This window comes from Rhinopithecus bieti, unplaced genomic scaffold, assembly GCF_001698545.2.
Source record: "Rhinopithecus bieti isolate Rb0 unplaced genomic scaffold, ASM169854v2 scaffold_47444, whole genome shotgun sequence".
Classification (NCBI taxonomy): domain Eukaryota; kingdom Metazoa; phylum Chordata; class Mammalia; order Primates; family Cercopithecidae; genus Rhinopithecus; species Rhinopithecus bieti.
The window spans coordinates 518,864-538,228 of record NW_016819781.1 but is presented as its reverse complement, the minus strand read 5'-3'; the positions used below and the strand labels follow the sequence as shown (position 1 = coordinate 538,228).

At 42.4% G+C, this 19,365-nt stretch overlaps 1 protein-coding gene across 6 annotated transcripts in view; it reads right to left on the bottom strand.

The window, feature by feature from the left end:
• Positions 1–19,365, bottom strand: part of PALM2AKAP2 (PALM2 and AKAP2 fusion) — a 398,719-nt gene that overhangs the window by 347,330 nt on the left and 32,024 nt on the right. The window contains exon 1 of one of the 6 annotated variants that reach the window (XM_017859236.1): positions 10,664–10,728. The exons of the other annotated variants lie outside the window; for them this stretch is intronic. The gene's annotated coding sequence lies outside the window, so the exon portion shown is untranslated. Of the gene's footprint in view, positions 1–10,663; positions 10,729–19,365 lie in introns of those variants that run through there. 6 annotated transcript variants of the gene reach the window in all.

Sequence of the window (19,365 nt, the reverse complement as noted above, 5' to 3'; positions counted from 1 at the left end):
GACTGCATCTGTCACTAGTTTGGGGGTGGTCCAGAAAGGAGCCCAGTGTCTAAAGACCTGAAAACGACAACCAGAAGATTCAGTCACCTCCCGCAGGCAACTGGCTCTGCTAAGGCTGTATTCATTGTGATTTGTAAAACTTATCCGGCTTCACTGAATATGTATCCACACAACAGGACAGGTGATAGCCTAGGGGTGTCAAGTGTTTGCCTATGTTATTTGTCAAAAAGCACCCCAAACCATCAACATCTTTATCTCCCCTGTGCTAGAACTGTGAGAGGCTGAAAGGTGAATGAAGCACATTCTCTGGACCCTGGTGGGGAGTACTCATCAGTCCGTTGTCCTAATACAAGGCAACCTTCAGCTACAGAGAGGCACACATTGCTGTAAGTGGGAGGGATAAGGGAGAGCAGCCCTTACATGGGAGAATAACGTGCCCTATTTATGTGTGTGTGTGTGTGTGTGTGTGTGTGTGTGTGTGTGTGTGTGTGTAGGGGAAGTATTAACAACCATCAATGGGGAAAAAAAAAGAATACATTAGAAACCCCTACTAAAAATCTCACCTCCAATTGAACGGCTCCTACTTCAACAGAATTGGGTTTTCTCCCCAAAGATCTGCAGACTCAAAGACTTACAATCCACTCATTCTCCTGTTGCATGACCCCTAAATCTGCTGCTTCAATCAAATAGAGGGTCACATGAAAGTTTACATTTTGCCAATTTTAAGAGACTGTAGAGGGAAAAAATACAGACTTTGGGTTGGGTCAGGCCTGGATTCTAGTGTAGACTTCGTCAATGCTGACTGCATGAACTTCAGTAGCACCTGGGCTTCCACTGCGTCACTGGTAATGTGGGGAGTTCTTCCTTCCACTTAGGATTGTTATGAGAATTAAACACAGCACATACCATAAAGCGGACACTAAAACCAGGCATCCTCTTTCTTCTCCCTCTCCCCCAAGGCCATTCATTCTGTTATCCCAAACCAGGCTTAGAAATATTGGCCAAGACTTTTCAGTTAAAATTAAATAAACATACTCCATTCTCCTTAAGTGAATAGAACCACTGCTTGGGCTAATATTATTCTTTCTTTTTTTCCTCAAAGGGTTTTTTTTTTTTTCCTCCTCTCTCTATCTGAAGTAGGAAAGGCAGGTATGAAAACGCTTTACTCAACCTATGTTGGCAGTTGGACCTAGATCAGAGCCCTAGGCCTAGATGTGTTTTGTTGATCAAACATCAGCACCAGCCCCTGGTTTGGTGAACTGATCAGACCCTCTCCCGCCCCTGCTCTCAACCCCCAGGCACATACAAAACATGTTTACAAAGTCTGCTGACCCTATGGTCTATTTGGACGATGAATTTTGTGTCTCTCTAAGAAAGTCGCATTTGGTTCCTAGTCAACGCATAAAGTAAAAATCATCTATAATCAAAATTACTCATAAGAATCCCTTAAAGTGTTCATAAAGTATCCAACAACACTGTCTCACACAGAGTCCACGCAGGCACATTCTTCTCCTACTATGGATTGGGTCACCACTTCTTTTGACCATCAGATAAAGAAAGCTCGCTTGTGGTTAGGGACCACAAGGCATAAAAAACATACCTGCATCTTGAAAGGCTAATATCATAAACAGAGGCTAAAAGAGATTTCAGGTAATCCATGCATCTCCCACTTCATATTCTCCTGGGGCATATGGATGTAGAATCACCCACGCTATTTAAGTAGGTAATTATTTTCCTTCTCTCAATTTTGTCTGCATTTTTCATTTGTCTGCCTAACTGAACTCAGGTCAAATGTCAGTCTCATTAAATTCTAAATCAAGGTTATTTTGTATTGCATCTTTTCATAAAAATGAAGGATTGACTGATTTTTTAATAAGTGAACAGGGTTACCAAGCCAAGCTGGTAATATCAGTCCCGAACCTTAATTGAAGACAACAAGAATTGCATAAGCATGCCTCAAATGACGCTCTGGCCAGGACAGAGGATGTGTAGCCCTGATAAGGAAGAGAAAGAAAACACAGCAGACTAGATGGAAAATTGCAAAATGGAAGACTTCTGTGTGTGCAGAAAGGAATAATTCATACTTTTTCTTCCCAGAATTTTGTGGCAGATGGAGAACTTAGAAAACTGTTTTTATTCTCTATTCACAACGAGCAGGATAGTCCTAAGATACCCTGAATTACATTCACCACAAGCACCTACTATGTGCTGGGTTCTTTGCTGCAAGGTGCTGGGGAAACAAGGATAAATAAGTCACTCTCTAGTCCTTAAGGCTCTCCCAATCGAGTAGAGGAAAGCAGGAGAGGAAACAATAAATGCACTAAATGCTATGGATATAATAAGACATACTTGGATGGAATGCAAAGGATGAATTCTTAGAAGAGGTTGCCATGGGGTTTTAGAGCAGGGTGATTCCACAGGGTGTGTGCTTCCCTGACCCATAGAGAAGTGAGGTGGGCAGCTCAGGAAAAGACAGCCTATGCAAACAACCAAGTTTAATTTAACCAAATATATAGAATTTTCACTATCTTAAAAAATTATTTAAATAAGTAAACAATATTTCCTCTAAATGCCAGTTAGCAGCTATGAACAAGAGCTGGAGAAAGCAAACTCCTATGTTATCAATAACTAAAGCCCTATAACATGAATCATATTTCTTCTGCCTCACCTCACATTCTGTGATAAAAGAGTCCACTAACAAAAAAGCTCTATACCCCAACATCACATCATTGCCTTTTGGCAAGGCCCTTTCAAGATCCATTTTCTAATTACAAAGAAATGAGCTTATTTTAAGTCCGTTTCTGAAGACTCACTTTACTCCCTTTTCATTATGAGATCCATGTGCTGATATTATTCTATTCTTTCCTTTCCGTGGGATCAGAAAACACGAACTCATTTATTCATCTCAGTGTCACAACACTCACTTTCTCTTACAAAAAGCCAAAGTGCAATGAACTCATCTTCTTTGTGAAATAAATTTCCATTTTGTAAAATGATAGTAAAAGTCAAACAAATATCTCTGGATAGTGGTACAGATCTACCCCAATAGAATTATTGTACAACTATCATTTTTATATTACAGAGCACACTTAAAATGAGAGAGCAGATGGGCAGGAAGCATGCTGTTACTCAGAAATCATCATGAACTCACATGAACAGACCACTTGTTTGCATTGTCAATAAATCATTGGCTGACACTTGATGAACAGAACACAACTAGGTTGTACAATATTGTGCTGACTCAAAGAGCTTCATGCATAGATTAGTCCTGAGAAGACACACATGCCCACTCTATTTCTGGCATATAAACTCAAAGCATGGGAATAGAATGCATTTTGGTCAAGTCACATTTGAAAAACTGGAATGAGGATGATATATCTCCTTATTAATTGGGAGATAGCCTGGTAAGCTGCCACACACATGAAAACATACACATACACCCCCACAAAGAAACAAACCTAGATGCCTGAAAGAAGGACACCACTTCTGTCTCACCCCATTCTAGAGAGGTAATGCAATTCAAATCCCCTAAATTCCCTCAACTACGGTATTTTAATCTGTAGAAGGCCAGTGACACTACTGACCTCTGAAGATTAAAATGAGGATTAAAGGAAGTGACATATATAAAGTACTCAGCACACAGCACACAGGTAGGCAGGTACTCAGTAAAGACTGGCTCTACTTCTCTTGCCGTTTATGGATTAATTATCCAGTTATTACTTACAATGTTTGGTTTTTTGAATGAATAGCATATATTTGAAGGCAGAGACCTTTTTTCCCTTTTGTTTTTAAACTGAAGTTTTACACACTGTAAAGCTGAAATATAGTTATGGTAGTTTTTTTCAGTAGCAGCGCTCTAGCCCCATAGGGCTAAATCCTCACAATCCTGTTTCCTTTTGTCCGTGACTGTCTTGAGTGGATCTGTGAATGAGTGCTAGTCAATGAGATAATGGAAAAGTCTACTGGGGAGAGAACGGATTATCATTCAGTAGATCATCATGCAGTCTAGCAACTCATAAATTTTTTTTTTTTTTTTTTTTTTTTTTTTTTTTTTTTTTTTTTTTTTTTTGAGACACAGTCTTACTCTGTCGCCCAGGCTGGAGTGCATTGGTGCAATCTCGGCTCACTGCAATCTCTGCCTCCCGGGTTCAAGCAATTCTTCTGCCTCAGCCTCCTAAGTAGCTGGGACTACAGGCGCACCCCACCATGCCTGGCTAATTTTTGTATTTTGAGTAGAGATGGGGTTTCACCATATTGGGTAGGCTGGTCTCGAACTTCTTGTAATTCACCCGCCTTGGCCTCCCAAAGCGCTAGGATTACAGGCATGAGCCACCATGCCTGGCCACAACTCATAATTCTTAAAAGCATTACAGACAATTCTGATGCGCAGCCAGGGTTGAGAATAACTTTCCTAGACCGATGACTCTCAAGAGTCTTTGATCATTGCCCACTTTGGGCATCCTATGCTCCACCTACTTCTTTCTTTTTTGGAAACTACAACTGTCTACATGCATGCCACATTTTAGGAGCTTTGTCAGTGAATAGCAGTGAGACTTTTTAGTAGAACTAATTAGAGTCCTCAGACTAATTAGAGTCTATGGTGACACAGTAACTTGAGTTCAGAAAGGCTCTTAATAACTCACTTAGGAGATTACTCTGGCAAAAGTAAAAACCTACTATTTTATGGGCTTGTTCATCACTTATTAAACCAAGGACTTATATTTTTATCTCATTTCATAATAAATCAGGAGAACCATATCTTTGGGAAGGCAGCATTTTGAGAATTGCTACACTAGAATGCAATCATGCTATGTTGAATCAATTATGTCCATTTACAAAAGAAGTGAAGGACTATGTGTTCTCAACTTCAATCACCCCAGTAAGACGATAAGCTTAAGAAGAGGTGCTGCCAGACACGCCCACTCTCCGTTCCCACCCTATTCACACTTACAGGCAATTTTCCTCACAAATATTCACATCTTCATTAGCTTCTCCTCATTCCCCCTTTTCTTCCGATTATTTAAGTAAACTTTGCTTCCCTACTGCCCTTTTGCAAGGCAAAAACTACCTAAATCATAAACAGAAGTAAGTATAATGTATCAAAAATGTATTTTCCAGTATAATTATACATAGTAAAGTACTAGCATCATTATCTTCTAAAACTCTTGAGGGGTCCAAGAATCCCTTTGAGAATCACCATCAAGCACTTCAGCTGCCCCTTTAGTGCCTGACTAAATATGTTTTTCCCCAAGTACCAACAATATTCATGATACAAAACAAAACTGTATTTTAAATTCAATTTTAGAGTTCTGTTTTATTTGACTGCTAGTTTTGCAAGGTGTCTTGTTTTGTAAATTCTTTGGAAATGTGTACTAATTCAGCTACATTACATGTTGATCAGATGACTGGCCTAAGAAGGTAAACACTTTTACATTTGAATTCTAAGCCATCGATCATCTTGGAGCACAACTCTTCCATAGGCTGGCAACTCTTAGAGGAATATCAAAACCTTCTTTCCTTACTTAAACATGACATCGTTAACAGCAATCATAAGAAAAGAAAAACAAAACAGTATCCCCAAGAGATCTGACCTTGTATTTTCTATTTTAAAGTAACTACATGGCAGACACAGCTGTTAAATCTCTTAATAGATGAAAATTCTGTAAATATTTCTGGATCCCTATTATGGCTCACAAACATACATACATACATCTGCCTGTTTTTGAATGACCTAATGTCTCCATTTAGTAGTTCCGAAAACCAACCAGAGATTGATGAAAACTAAAAGCAATGTAAGGAGACTTAACCAAAGGGTCCATCTGTAGGGAATATTACAGCCCCAAAGATGGAAAGGACCAAATATGTCATTAGGGCCTCACACAGGGTATTTGCTAGTACGCTCTGTGAGAGCAGAGCTATCCTATTCTCTCAGCTCCTCAAACGACAGCCAAGACTTTGGAAAGAAGAAATGACAGTATCAGAGGTTATGGTCACAGAGGCAGTGGTGACCAGACATCACTCCTGTCCCCACCCCAGCAGTCTAATAGGGAGCAGAAAGGGTAAATAAATGAAGGAAGGGAGAAAGAATTTCAGAAACTATTAAGGTGGGAACTGGGAGGAAAAACTGACATTGTTTTCATGAAGAGAGGGGCATGTCATTTACATTCCTACCTTATCCTTCTGCCAGCTAGTGGCCCTGGAAACTCTTGTGGCAGACACACTAAAAAGTGTGCTTCAGCTAGGTGCGGTAGCTCACACCTGTAATCCTAAGGCTTTGCAAGGTGGAGGCGGGAGGATCACTTGAGCCTAGGAGCTTGAGACCAGCCTGGGTAACACAGTGAGACCCTGTCTCTACAAAAATACAAAAATCAGCCAGGCATGGTTTTGTGTGCCTGTAGTCCCAGATACTTGGGAGTCTGAGGCAGGAGGATCACCTGACCTGGGGGGGGCGGGGCGCTGAGGCTGCAGTGAGCTGTGATCACACCACTGCACCCCAGCCTGGGTGCCAGAGTGAGATCCTGTCTAAAAAAATAAAGTGTGTTCAAAGGCTTTGAAAGAATATACAAACTGGAGCAAAATACTTCTTTCTCTTTGTTAAGATCACAGTGCAAAAAAATATTCATTTGTATGTAGCACTCAAACTTGTTTTACTCCCCCCACCCCATACAAACAAACAATCCTGTTAGGAAATGGGCCAGTATCTCTGTTCTGTAGATGTTTTCTGAGACCCCTTGGATTTCCCACAGTGACAGGGAGAGTCAACTCTCTGCAAGGCAGACAGGTTGAACATGGTGGGGCAGCCTGATTGGGAGAAGGTTCTTCTGTATCTCCAGCCACAAATTGCCACTCTGTGGTCTCCACTGTGGTTTCACCTTCCAACACTAGACAGGTAACACACCTATCCCCCTCCCATAATGTGGTCCTTTAAATAATTGAAAGCTGCCTCTGTGACTCCCAATTTATGCAGAAAATAAAGACTCAGACAGGCTAAGAACTTGTTTAAAACTCTAGAGTTGTTTAATGGTGAAGCCATGACTAGAGCCCAAGTATTCTGGCTCAGTTCCAGGGCTGTTCCCACCTCAACACAAGCCCTGGGATCCTGCAGCTCAAGTCAGAACCACATCCTCCCAAGTGGGTTCAGGGCAGGGTCCATTTGACCATCTCTAGTTAGATGTGTAGCCATGAGAGGGGTTTGGGCATGTGTCTGTGTGTGTAGACTTGGGCATATTAGATAGCTTTGGCCATGTCTGCCCTGCTCAAAATGTGTCCCTTTTTGCTAGAAGTTAATCTGCATCCAGGAGCCACTGTGGAACAATATGGCCGCTGGTCATAGCTGATGTGAAGGGAGTCTCTCTGATGTGGCTGGGCTGGTGACATGAAAACTTAGACACTGTGGGGCAGCCCCATTTGATTGACTTCCTGGACCAGAAAGCAGAGGAAGCTAGGTAGAGGAAGAAATACAGAGGTGGACTATGGCAAGCAGTTTGGAGATTTCTCAAAGAACTTAAAACAGAGCTGCCATTCGACCCAGCAATTCCATTACTGGGTATCTAGCAAAGTAACAGCAAAGACATGGAATCAACCTAAATGCCCATCAGTGGTGGACATCAATGTGGTACATACACACCATGGAATATTATGCAGCCATAAAAAATAATGAGCTCATGTCCTTTGCAGCAACATGGATGGAGCTGGAGGCCATTGTCCTAAGTAATCCAACACAGGAACTGAAAACCAACACCAACATGTTCTCATTTATAAATGGGACCTAAACATTGAGTATACCATGGACAAAAAGAAGGGAACAACAGACACCAGGACCTACTTGAGGGTAGAGGGTGGGAAAAGGGTGAGGTCCAAAGAAGTACCTTCGGGGACTATGCTTATTACCTGGGTGACAAAATAATCTGTACACCAAACCCCCATGACATGCAATTTACCCATATAAGAAACACACACATATACCCCTTGAAACTGAGATAAAAGTTGGAAGAAAAAAAAGAGGAAGAAATACAGAGGCAGGAGCTGGGAAGGAAAGAAGGAAAGAGAGATGGAGAGATGGATGGATGGATGGATGGATGGATGGATGGATGGATGGATGGGGAAGATGGGAAGAGAGATGAGAGAAAAAAAACCTAGAGATTTTTTAATGCTTTCCTTAGGCCCAGTCACATTTCTGTTTTTGATTCTGTGGGGCACCCCTGTGCCCTTATAACAATCCCTCCCCTTTTCCTTGAGCTAGCTTATGCTGTCTCTATGCCTTAGAACCCCAGACTCCTAACTAATACATTTCTCATGTAATATGCAATGATGAGTCTGGTATTATTTTGCCCTTCACATCTGATTAGCAGCATGGGCAGTGGATGAATAAGAGAAGGGCATCCGGGTCTCAAAGGAAAAACATTAACTTATGAAAAACTGGTTTTTTCATTAAACAAATTCCTTTGGCCCCAAAGTGCTTATTATAAACAATGGAATCTGAGGCATTTTATGTTTTTGAACATGAGAAGATCATTTTACAAAGGTCCCTAAGAGAATGGGCTCCCCATGAGGCAGAGTCACGTCCAGTGAGGAGTTGAGGAGGAAGCAGGGCTGGAGCTTTGGGCAGCACAGGGCAGCTTCCTGTTTCATGGAGCCACCAGTCCCTGACTAGTCAGAGGACACAGGGGAAGCAGCCTTGTCAATTTGCTGGGGTTCTGCAACACCCTCCATCAATCCCAGAATATCTTTTGTATGGTGATGCCTTGAAGGCAGAACCATGCCTTTCTCACCACTATATTCCCACCACTTCAAATATTCTCTAACATAGAACAGGTACATAATAATTGCTCAATGAATGCATGAATGGATATACCATGGATTCTGAGGGATTCTGAAATGAGGTGGACCCCAGTAGCTCAGTTACAAAGGCTCTATGGTGGTGGGGGGGCATTCCTTTGACCAGATAATATGAATGCGCATTCAGTCAGGCCACTCAAAGACAATTATGAAGCACCTACTCTACAGACTGAGACATAGAGTGGCCTTGCTGTGGGTTGTACCTGGTCCCACCTGGCAGCTCACAAGGCTGTCACCTCCACTGACAGTGATAGAAGTTGGGAGTGGAGCCCATGCCTGGTATGGGGACAGGGGAGCATTTTCAAAATGACTAGAAATTGAGAAGACTAAAATAGACCCACTTATTAGACTGAAATCAGGATGCTGTGTTATATCTAGAAGTTCCTGGGCATAGTTGGGTGCCCAGCTGGGAAAAGCTTCAGGCAGTAGACTATAAAGTAAATGAGTTCCAGCTTGCTGCACTAATTGAAATATCCAGGTGGCTTCCATGGCTGCCCCAGGATAGAACAGTTCAGTAATGAAAAGCAGATCTACAAAGCCACTGGTATATGTTGTGCAAACTGCTGTTCAAAGGAGAAGGTCAGATCCACTGGCCTCTAGTGACCTTTTGATGCTTTCCTTAGGCTCCAGTCGACCCATGGATTCTCCCAACAACTACAACTGAAGGAGACTTAGGGTTTCTGATGTATTGGGCATAAGATCTGCTCACGAGCCAGAATTCAGATGCCAAGGAAGCAGCTAACATCACCAGCCTCTGTGGCAAGTCACTTTGAGTGACTGTGTAGGGCTGGTGGCATCTTGAATAAGAAATGTTGGGATCAGGCCGGGCGCGGTGGCTCAAGCCTGTAATCCCAGCACTTTGGGAGGCCGAGACGGGCGGATCACGAGGTCAGGAGATCGAGACCATCCTGGCTAACATGGTGAAACCCCGTCTCTACTAAAACTACAGAAAACTAGCCGGGCGACGTGGCGGCGCCTGTAGTCCCAGCTACCCGGGAGGCTGAGACAGGAGAATGGCGTGAACCCGGGAGGCGGAGCTTGCAGTGAGCTGAGATCCGGCCACAGCACTCCAGCCTGGGTGACAGAGCGAGACTCCGTCTCAAAAAAAAAAAAAGAAATGTTGGGATCATCTCCTTTTAAGGTTGCAAGAAACTCTGAGATCTGTTGGCCCTGAACAATTTCATCTCCTTTGCCCAAGGGCCTTAAGCTAACAGTTGGCAGGAATAGGGCTGAGACTGAACCCTAAAACATTGCAATAACTAACACAATGGACTGAGGGAATGGCATCTCAGCTCTAGAGCATCCCAGACAGACACACAGGAGGGGACTTGCTGGGTGGATTTCCTCTCAAATTCTCTTCTGAGAATGTCTTCAGAGTAAATGTGCAACGAGACTGAGGATTCAGGTTACCACTGAAACTTCAATCACATTGGCATGTTTGCTCCCAGGTGGCATCAATTAACTTTCAAAAGTAGATTTCAAAGAGTTCTAAGTTTGACTAACTTAAATTTTTTAATTATATAAGTAATATATGAATCCAATTTTGATATTCAAATTCGAATAATACAGAAAAGACCAAAGTTCCTTTTCCTCACCTCCTTTACATAAGGTATGTGTAAGCCTATTTTCTTCATGTCGGTACATACTGATCTATTTTACTGTTTCTAACTGCTGCATCGTATTCCATACTCCAGACATATCATATTTAACCATTTTCCTGTTTTCCTATTGAATTGTTCCCAATTTTCATTATTCTAAACACCTTCTGGTCCTTGTTTCTTTGTGCTCGTGCTGTCGCTTCAATTTTAACATTTCAAAAGCTTACTTTTGGTGAGTGGTGATCTCACAATGTCAAACAGATCATGACAGTTTATTTCAACTCAGGGTTGCTGATCTTTACATATGCAGTGCTATGGAGAAAGAAAACAGAGCTTAATACATATAACACACACACATATAATTATTTATGTGTGTGTGTGTTCAGACCCTGGGTGGTTGGCAGAGCTCAATGATGTATGCAGAAGGAGCGGCCACTGAATTGTGTGTTGTCCTTGCATCCTGTGCTTCTGAGGGGTCACTCTGTCCATGATAAGGTAAAAGACATGAATGGACATACAAGATCAAATTGGCCATGTCAAAATCTCGCTTCCTAACCTGAGAACCTAGAAAAGAGTTCTTGCTCTTTCCAAGTCTCCTTCCCACCTAAGCAGCTAATGAGGCATTATAGAAACTTGGCAAGTCCTTCTGGAATCAATTTGGGTCTTTCAACTTTATTGCTTCCCCCCACCTCTTCATTTCTCATCTGGATTACATGAATGTAAAAGCCATTGTGAAATTTCCTTTAAGATGAATTTTAAATGTATTCTATGTCTTGAATGCATTTAGTTATGATTGAATAACTCAGAATTAAACTATGTTGGTTAGAACATTACAACCAACCCAGTGTTGATTTGCCATCACCTATATTACTCTTAAAATAATTTTCCTATAAGATGCTCTGCAGGAGTTTTCCCCTGTGGGGAAGGAGTCAAATATTTCAGCATTACCAATGCATCTGTTCACCTCTCACCTTTAAAGCAAAATGTAATTTTCTCAAATTGGGACTCTGCAAAGGATTTTTTCCAAAGGAAGGATGCCTTCCTGTCATTCTTAGTTTTCCTTTTGAATGGTTACAAAATGAACTTGTAACCTACATGGTAATTTCTACGGCAACTGGATGTTCCAAGTGAAATACTGAATTTGGAGTTCTCTGAAGAACTAGAAAGAAGAGAGCCTGTGCCACAGACAACATAAAAGCTCAAGTTTTAATGATATTACAAGGCCTGTCAGTGTAGGTGTTCACTGGTACCTAAGTATTATTTTGAAAGGACGGTGAACTAATATGTCAAAACCATGCCAGACATGCCTGTAGTCCCCTCTATTCAGGAGAAACCCTTAATCCCAGGAGTTTGAGTTCGGCCTGGGCAACACAGTGAGACTCCATCTCTAAAATAAAAGTCAACTATACATGGCTTAGCATTTTTTAGGTTTTCCTTAAAGAGCAAATTTAGCAGATAGCATGGTTAATGAAAAGTTTTTTTCTACCTTCCTATCAATACAGATACAGAAAACATCATAAAATCAATGTTTAGCTAAGTGAATTTTGTAAGGCAAACACCTTTGTAATCACCACCTAGTTAAAATAAATAGAACTTGCCAGCCACTTCCAGAAGCCTCTCCATGTGCCCTGTGCCAATTTTAATCCCTCTTCTTCCACTCAAAAATAACCACAGCTTCAGTTTCCATGTTATTAATACCCATAGCTCCTGTGGTTATAAGATGCTATGATTCAGTCATTTTTTTCACCATTAAAAGATTATTTGTATTCAAGGGCTGATTTGTCAAAAAAAGAGATTGTGTAATAAGTAAATTTTTCGAAAGGCTTATTTATGCCTTTTTTGTTTACTGCTACCCACATATAATAAATACATTCATTAGCGTACAGTATTTTTAAATACCTTGCCTCATTCCAAAAACATGTGCAGGGTTGAACGCATGCTAAGAAATTCCTTCCACTAGGAGGCGCTACATCCCTTATGTCCTCAGACAGCTGGGAAGACAGCGTTTAATGTAACTCAGTTATCAACGCATTTCTATGAATGAAGTCACAGAGGAACATGTGGGAAATCCACTTAACGACTTCTTTACCTTGCTGCATATCACAAAAAGGCTCACTGGTTGCCAGAAGTCCTGGTGAGTGGCAGGTTCCAAGAGTGAACTGATAATTCAACAACTACTTTTCCACTAACAACCTAAGTCCATGAAATTGAGGGAGGGGGCCAGGAACATTTGGAACAGACAAAGGGCCCCTGTTTCCAAGCATAAATAAAATACAGCTGGTTTACAGCTGTACTACCTTCCTCACTGCAAGTCAAGTCACAAAACAGAATGAAACTTTCAGTAGTCACCATTGTGATGTTAGGAAATTCTGAGCATCGCTCTGGGCTCCAAGGTGACCAACTATTTGCTTTCTGAATTTCGTTTTTCAACCCATAGACACTGTACAGCTCATCAGAGAGGCAGATTTCCACTGCAAATTTACACAAGCCTAGACTGTCTCCTTTTACATGATTGTTTGTTGTTTGCTTTCGTTTTTCAAATAAAAAAAAGAAATCTGAGTAATAGAGCTATGAAGACATCTGAACTCTTTAATTATAGGGGTTTGAATTGTTTTAGATTAGATGTGCTACCCTTGTGATTCACAGTGATGTGTATTTCTCTGGTCTGATAATTAGCATACCAGGCAGGCTCAGATGTCCAGCATATATCACAGATAGTAGGACATCATGCATATGCGTGGGAAACTCCTAGCTCAAAATTCGCCTCAGATCAGACCAAAAGGCCAGCAACCATGTCCAAGTAGCAACCCAACATCCACAAAGTGCTAACTGGAATGTTTTCCCATTTTAAGTGGACATGGCAATCTAGACGTTAACCAATAGACTTATAAGAATAGCTTGTATTGATTAAAGAAGCTTTATAATACATATTTGATTGCTATCATTTTATGTGCCTAAGATTTATTCCTTAAAATACTGATTCACTGACTTAGAAAACTCAATAGGGGTGAATAAATCTGGCTGAATAAAGTTGAAAATAGACTACGTCCTCCAGTTTTAAAAAAAAATTAGAAAAGTATTGGTACCACCTCCAGGCAAACTGGTAGTTGTCCGTTGCATTTCAGACTCAATGAATATGGGCTCTTAAGCCAGATGGCATTAGGATCAGGAAGTGGGTTTGGCACTTTTCTTACTCCTTCGTGTCATTTCCAGACCATGACTCCTCTGCCCTCATGGAAAAAGTCTCATCTGTTCCCTTGTTCCCTCTGTCCTTAACTCTGTCCCCAGCTGATCTTCTGGTCACTTCCGTACATCCACTGATGACTTCATTTCTTGGCTCACAGGAGCTACATGAAACCCCACCATCATCCGGGGTGACTTCAGTGTTTGTGTTCATGACTCATTCAACCCTATTCCCACAGTTTCCTGAAAACCACAACTCTGATGACCTTGATCTTCACTCTCCTCAACCATTTGTACTTAGTGCTGAAATCTGGCCTCATCACTAAATGTGGAACTGTTCAGGTGCAACGGCCCAGACTCCAACCACAGCCTCACCTCTTCCCCTGTCTCTCACTGGCTTGTCCTCACACTTCTGCTCTTGGGTCTTTTCAAATCTTCTAATCTCCAGCTTCCTCTATCTTATACCAGTCCATCATAGCCCTCCTGTCTTCATTTTTATGTCTTCTTACCTAAGATGATGTGAATGATCCATTCCAATCACTGCACTGTCTTCCTATATCCTCAATAATCTTGCCTCCTTGTCTTTTGGCTACATCCAGGTATCTGGCAAAAATCCCAAATGAGAGCTAAGCACAATCTCATTTCCCAAGATCAAACACCTACATAGGGTGCCCTGGAGTGTAGGAGAACAACACTACAAATATGTGGTCTCCAACCTTAGCTGAGCTCTCAACACTGTCCAGGGATCTTTGTACATGTTCCTTGCCAACTCTCTAGCTTCAGTAAAAGACACTTCCTCCCAGGACAAGCCCACACTTAGCATAAATAGAAAATCAATATCTTCTTTGTTTGTACATAAAAAGGCTAATAATCAGTACCTTGAATTCCGTCATACTCTGACCTCTCAGGGACCCCACACCATCATTTATCCTCCACTCACCTGCATTTTGCCTCTTTCTCTATTTTCTCCTCTTTCACCTAAGAATTTAGACTTCCTCTTCTTAAAACAATCCATGCAAATCCTGTACCCTCTCTAGCTAAGACTTACTTCTCTTCTTTCCTTCACAGCCACACCACTTAGGGAGCCAAAGCCTTAATTCAATCCCCCGACTTCCTCTCAGCTCAACTCCACACTCCTCCACCTTACTGAACCTGCTTTTCCATTCCTGTGAGGGCCACCAGTTACCTTCTAGTTAGTATGTTCAATGGCCACTTTTTAGAACGTGTGCCATTGCCTGTCAGCGGCATTTGGCAACATGCATCACTCCTTCCTTCCTGGAAAGTTCTTTCATCTTCACCCACCCGCCTGTTTCTGCCTACCCTGACTCCCCTTCTGCTTCCCTGGCTGCCCTCAGCACGGTGAGTCACCAGGTTGATCTTTCATTTTGCATTCTCTCCCTGGATAGCCTCATTCACATCCATGTCTAAAGTTACTATTTGATGTGGCTTTTCTGAAGTCCCAAAACCCCAGATCTCCTCCCTGAATTCCATACCTACATGTTATTTCCTATCAGGCATCTCACATGTATAATTCCAAAGGTATTACGATCTCAACATGTCCAAAATAATCTCATCACCTTTCCCCAAAATATGTCCCTCTTTCCATGTTCAACATCAACCATCTCCTCGTCTATGCTGGAAACATGGCTGTCAGTTTTATTTCTCCATACCCCTCCCCCTTTACTCAATTAGTACCAAGTTCCAACAATTCAACCACATAATTATCACATCCATGCCTTCTTCACCATTTCCACAACCACTCTCTCATGTCCGGCTATCCCTATTTCATTCTTGGATCAGTATTAGGATAGCCACCTCTGAGTGGTCTTACTGCCCACTCCCCATCCCTCCGAATTCAAATGACTTCATATACTACAGTGGAGTACTCTCTCAAAAATGCATATCCAACTAGATCACTCCCTGAGAGATTCCCATGACCCACAGGATAAAATCCAAACTCTACCTAAAATGGCATACAAGACAGTCCATCTCTCCGTCATCCTTTCTCACCATTCTCACCATTATCTCAAACCTTCCAATCCAGTTACAGGGAACTGCTTATGCAGTGATACAGCTTAATGGTTGATAGGTGAGTCTTGGTGTCAGATATACATGCGTTCAAAATTAAATTGTCACTTACTGGTTTGTGATTGTGGATAAGTTACTTCTGATAGCACCACATGCTTGTCTCTCGGAGTACTTATTGTCCCACACCACCTTCTGAATCCTCCGCACTAGCCCATCTTTTCCACTGCACCGTCCTTGAATCCCTAGCACACAGCAGGCCATCAACACTTATTCTACTTGAGTGAATCAGGAGAATGAATGGATTCTTCCAGTGACAGGAGGCTCACTTCCTCTGAGGTCTAAATATGGCATCTTTGCATCTGGTTGTTACAGAGTTCTTCAGATTCATCATCCAGATTCTTAGAATCCTGCCACAATCGTTCAGGCTCATATAGTGTGCCTGGCCCTGTATTTGGATGGCTCTAGATGTTCTTCAGGTGAAAACTATATCATTGTCATTAAGTATATATTTAAAAGCACATGCTTTTCCATTTCCGTGTATCTACCGATAAGAAAGTATAGCCCTGCAATAGAACCATGTAGACGTTAGATAATGGTTAAGTGTGCATTATGTACCTTCTTTTGTATGGCATTTGCTTACCCACTGTGTCCCAATGTGAAACTGGGAGCTTCACTTTCAGCAAGGGCATTACAAACCTCCACCGCAAAGGGTAGTGGGAGCTGGAGAATGAGTCAAGTCAGTTCAGCAATGGTATTTGCACAAATTCAAAGGGCTGAAGGTAGGGTCAAAGTCAACTACAGGGCCAGGAGTTCAGAATGTGGGAGTGGTAAGTGCCAAAAGAGTACCCTGGGAACCAGCAAGAAGGATGAACCATCCTGTGGTCACCACAGCTGACCATGATCAGTTAGGGTGCAGGGCACGGTGTGTTACACTGCCTTGTAGACCCTACATAGGAAAGATGAGTAGAGTTGGGTTCCTGGTTCTACCTAGGAGTTATTGGCTTCCTGAAAAGTCCAGGACAAGACGAGTTAGGCTCTTAGTTCTTCCCAAGAGTTATGGGCTTCTTGAGAAGGCTAGGATTGCTGGGAGCAGCTCCCATAGTTATGGGCCAGTCTAAATGCAGGCCCCTAAACCTGCAGCACAGACAGAAAAGAGCCATTGAGGCTCTACTTCAGTACCCATACTCTGGGTCTTCCAAGTCAAGGCCCATGACAAGCCCTATGTTCTTACCATTTCTCATCCCTACCTCCTTAAAGGAAGGGCAGAAAATGGGGAAAATGCTGACCTCATGGTGTTAGACATTAAAAAGCAGCAGCAGCTTCAGCAAAAAGCCAAGCATTTATTAACTAAGAGATGAACAATGCAACCAGAGGCTGTTACAGATTGTTGGCAACTGGAGCTTAAATCTGACCACTTATTCTATAGATGTGATTTACACATCTCATTGGCTTCTGAATTAAATGAGTCCCAATTCATTAGGGCAAGCTGAGAAATGGGCAATCTTTTAACGTTGTGTAGCTCTCTTAGCTCTTGGCAAATCAAGCCTCGACAGCCATACAGAGGTTTTCCTTTCACTTCCTGTGGGAAAACTGGGGTAATCTAGGTCATTGATAGTCTGCCACTTGATTTACAGCATTGACCAATTTCTAACTCGGCCTTATCTGATCTGCTCTGGAAAAATGTTTTCAGCTGCTATGGGCAGTCTTGTTAAATTGTGCAGACCTGCAATCATTTTTAAAAATCACTCAACCATCAAAGATTTGATTTGGTCTGCTTAATCTGTGCTGACCTTACTTCATTTTGCAAGGCCAGGGCCTCTGTATCCCAACCTACTGCTGAAGGCTTCCAGCGGCGTCTTTTATTGCATTTTCTCAAGCACTTCCCTATCTCTTGTCTTATGCTACTGAGAGAACAGGTACTGCCACTTCCATATCAAGGATGAGGTGACTCAAACATGGGGAGATCACGGAGCAAGGCAGTGATGCTGCTGGATTAGAATCAGGACTAATGGCCTGGTACAGTCTCATGCCACCTTACGACACTAATGCACCATGTGCACCTGCCCTAGGGAAGAATAAAGCTGACAAGGCCAAGAGAAGGACCTGGGGTTTCCATTCGCACTGTCCTGATTTATGTTAAGTCTAGACAATGAAGTGAGGGATGAAATAAACATGGATTTTGCCACAGTGAAATAAATGGTGTGCTGGCATTTAGGCCTTCCATCTGCACTGTGGAAAGAGCAGATGTTCCTCATCAGCCGCGCCTTGCTTCTTCTGCCCCTTCCTTCTCAAATTGCACCGCTGGATGGGTGAGTACCCCCACCCTCAGGCTCACTCCTATCCAATGCCTGAGGCAGCCCAGACTGTGGTGCAAAGAGTTTGCCTAGCAAAGAGAACAACCCAGGTTCTTCTCTTTCACCTGGGCTACTTCTGCTGCCTCTCCAATCTCACAAACAACCCTGACCCCGAGATCCAGACCCAGCAACTCAGGAGGAGGGCTTTGGGTTCCATGCTGTCCCTCCTTCGTGGTTCTGTCTGTATGCAGCCTCCTCCCTGCTCCCTTCTCAGATAAGTGTTCACCTATGGCAAGATGCCCCAACTCCTGCCAATTCTCCTTTCCTGGATTGGACAGTTCCTGGCTTCAGATGGCCAGCTGCCCTTCCCTGTCTCCCTGTTGGCAGTTTCTGCCCCTATGACCAGAAGCCCCATAGGTCAACAGTTCTATTATTGTGACCGAGACTGTGGCTCTGTTGGCCAGTGGCACCAAATGCATGTTCAAGTCCAGCCTTTGGGGCTGGGCCAGTGACCCCTGGTTCACATGTGGCCTCCATGTCCCTTCTTCCAACTGCACTGGGATTCATCTATAGTGCCTTATATTTGGTTTCTTTCAGGTATACCATGACTTGCTTTAAGAAAATACAATATACCTGGGTGCAGTGGCTCATGCCTGTAATCTCAGCTATTTGGGAGGGTGAGGCAGAAGGATGGCTTAAGGCCAGGAATTTGAGACCAGCTTCAGCAACATAGCTAGCCACTGTCCCTAAAATATACATATTTTTAATTAGCCAGGCATGGTGGCACACACCTATAGTCATAGCTACTTAGTTGGCTGAGGCAGGAGGATTGCTTGAGCCCAGGACTTCAAGGCTGCAGTGAGCTATGATCATGGCACTGCATTCCAGCCTGGACAACAGAGCAAGACTCCATCTCTAAAAACATAAAGAAAAAGAATATAATATAAACAGCAACACAGCAGATAATTATTACTATTATATAGGATATTTAACATATAAAAATGTACTATAGATTTTTTTAACATACTAACTTTCCACCATGCATTAGAAATGTGATTGAATTTATAATAAGGAATCCAGTTTGTTAAATCAAATAAAGCATAGCACTCTTTCTACCACCTCTTCACAGCCCCACACCCACCTCATGTCCCTCTCTGACCAGCTTTCAGATTCTATGATCAATAACCATCATCATACCACGGTCCACACCCTCAATTCCCTTGCACCCCTCTCTCTGTCATACTCAGCTGGCAAAAGCCCAGCTCAGATTAAATCCAACACTTTGCCTACCTGTACCTGCACCTATTGAGTTGAAAACACTGGAAACACACCCAAGACCTGATTTCTGCTGTCTGCTCTTATTTAAATTCAAGATCCCTAACCATGGGGGAGTCGTTGGAGGTGTCCAGAAATCTGACTGCATT